This window comes from Ammospiza nelsoni, unplaced genomic scaffold (assembly GCF_027579445.1).
Source record: "Ammospiza nelsoni isolate bAmmNel1 unplaced genomic scaffold, bAmmNel1.pri scaffold_55, whole genome shotgun sequence".
NCBI classification, from domain to species: Eukaryota; Metazoa; Chordata; class Aves; order Passeriformes; family Passerellidae; genus Ammospiza; species Ammospiza nelsoni.
The window spans coordinates 1,639,249-1,641,974 of record NW_026683193.1 but is presented as its reverse complement, the minus strand read 5'-3'; the positions used below and the strand labels follow the sequence as shown (position 1 = coordinate 1,641,974).

General features: G+C 44.5%; 1 pseudogene; it reads left to right on the top strand.

Moving 5' to 3' along the window:
• Nucleotides 1–462: 462 nt before the first annotated feature.
• On the top strand, nt 463–2,164 carry LOC132087232 (cytochrome b-like; annotated as a pseudogene).
• The last annotated feature ends 562 nt before the right edge of the window (nt 2,165–2,726 follow it).

The following is a 2,726-nucleotide window of genomic DNA, read 5'->3' as shown; positions in this document are numbered from 1 at the left end:
ATCCGCCCTACTCCACTCCAGCACAATAGTAGTTGCTGGAATTTTCCTACTTATCCGAACCCACCCTCTATTCAATAATAACCAAACCACCCAAACCCTGTGCCTCTGCCTAGGAGCTTTATCCTCACTATTTGGAGCCATGTGCGCCCTCACCCAAAACAACATTAAAAAAATCATTGCCTTCTCCACTTCAAGCCAACTAGGACTAATAATAGTCACAATTGAACTAAACCTACCTGAACTAGCCTTCCTCCACATCTCAACTCACACATTCTTCAAAGCCATGCTCTTCCTATGCTCAGGCTCCATCATTCACAGCTTAAATGGAGAACAGGACATGTGAAAAATAGGAGGACTCCAAAAAATACTCTCCACAACCACTGCATGCCTTACCATCGGCAACCTCGCCCTAACAGGAACATCGTTCCTAGCAGGATTCTACTCAAAAGACCAAATAATTGAAAGCCTAAACACATCCTCCTCAAACACTTGAGCCCTACTCCTAACCCTTCTAGCCACATCATTCACCACGGTACACACAATCCGCATAACCGTACTAGTACAGACCGGCTTTGTTTGAATTCCGCCCTTGACCCCAGTAAGTGAAAACAACCCCGCAGTAACTTCCCCTGTCACTCGCCTTGTGCTGGGAAGCATCCTGGCAGGATTCCTCATCACCTCATTCATCATCCCCACAAAAACCCCTCCAATAACCATGCCACCCTCTATTAAAATAACCTCCCTAATTGTAACAGCCCTAGGCATTGCTTTAGTTCTAGAAATTTCAAAAATAGACCAAACACTCATCCTCACAAAACAAGCTCCCTTCTAAAACTTCTCAACATCCCTAGGATACTTTAACCCCCTAACCCACTGCCTAAGTATAACCAACTTCCTCAAAGGAGGAGAAAACATCGCATCCCACCTAACTGACCTCTCCTGATACAAAATACTAGGTCCAGAGGGGCTAGCCAGCCTGCAACTAATAGCAACCAAAACTGCCACCACCCTCCACTCAGGCCTAATCAAAGCTTACTTAGGATCATTCGCCTTATCCATTCTCATCATCCTCATATCCACATACAGAAATAACCAATGGCCCTCAACCTTTGTAAAAACCACCAAATCCTCAAAATCATCAACAACGCCCTAATCGACCTCCCAGTGCCATCAAACATCTCAACATGATGAAACTTTGGGTATCTAGTAGGCGTTTGCTTAATTACTCAAATCGTCACAGGTCTTCTGCTAGCTATGTACTACACAGCAGATACCAATCTAGCCTTCTCCTCTGTCGCTCACATATGCCGAGACGTACAATTCGGCTGACTCATCAGCAACCTCCACACAAACGGAGCCTCCTTCTTCTTCATCTGCATCTACCTACGCATCGGCCGAGGACTCTACTACGGCTTATACCTGTGGAGGATATTATTAATAGTTGGTTAGCTGAGAAAGGCCATGCTGACGTAATGCTGCTGGTTAAGCTGAGAGAGGGAAGTCAGCAGTCAGTAAGCTGAAAGGAGAAGTCAGCAGTCGGTGTCCAATGACAGGCACGGACAGACTGCCCTTGCCGCAACATGAGGATAGGGAAGAGAGATTCTTCCTGAGAATATGTAGAAAGTATCAAAAGTATAACCATAAGAATGCAGAAGTAGGCGTAGTTGCTGATATGTAACTAACCAATCCTGAGCTCAACTTTTGCAATATGTATGAAGCTCATTATGAACTGTATTTACCCTGCTGTACTAATCAATAAAATCGGGCCTGTGATGATCTAATTGATGTCCTGGTCTCCTTCCGTCGACACATACCTAAACAAAGAAACCTGAAACATTGGAGTCATCCTCCTCCTAACCCTCATAGCAACTGCTTTTGTAGGATATGTCCTACCGTGAGGCCAAATATCATTCTTAGGAGCTGCAGTAATCACAAACCTATTCTCTGCCATCCCTTACATCGGGCAAACACTAGTCAAGTGAGCCTGAGGCGGGTTCTCTGTTGACAACCCTGCACTGACCCGATTCTTTCTCTCCACTTCCTCCTTGCCTTCGTCATCGTAGGCCTTACTCTCGTCCATCTCACCTGGTTTACACCCTTTATCCTCCGATTAAAATTACAAAAGGACAACACATCACACAATTGGTACCACTATCACAAATGACATCGGGAATGCAATCATTTACTGGGCAAACACGGAATGAAAAAGGTTTTGGCTCTACTGGCGTTACACTTTTGACTGTGGATTTACAAAATAGATCAAAGCAAAAGGTTTTAATTACTTATGGGCATCAAAGCATAACCCTTTATGGATTTTTGGATACAGGAGCAGATACCAGCATCATTTCTCCAGAAGCGTGGCCACAACATTGGCCTCTATTTCCATCATCAAACATGCTCACAGGAGTAGGAGGATTTACATTGGCAAGCAGATCGCCGCTTTTGTCTGTGTGCATTGAGAATCGACAAGTATCTGCTGTGTTTTCAATTGTTCAACTGCCTCCTACAGTTTCCTGTTTAATTGGAAGGGACATTTTAACACAATTGGGAGTGGTGTTAACTAATCAGCACCCTTTGGGGTAATTGCCATTGCTTGGACTTTCCCCATTCCACTCACCTGGAAAACGGATACACCGGTGATGGTTAAGCAATGGCCATTAAAAGGGGAGAGTCTTATGCATGCCCATGAATTGGTAAAGGAACAATATACAAAGGGACACCTACGA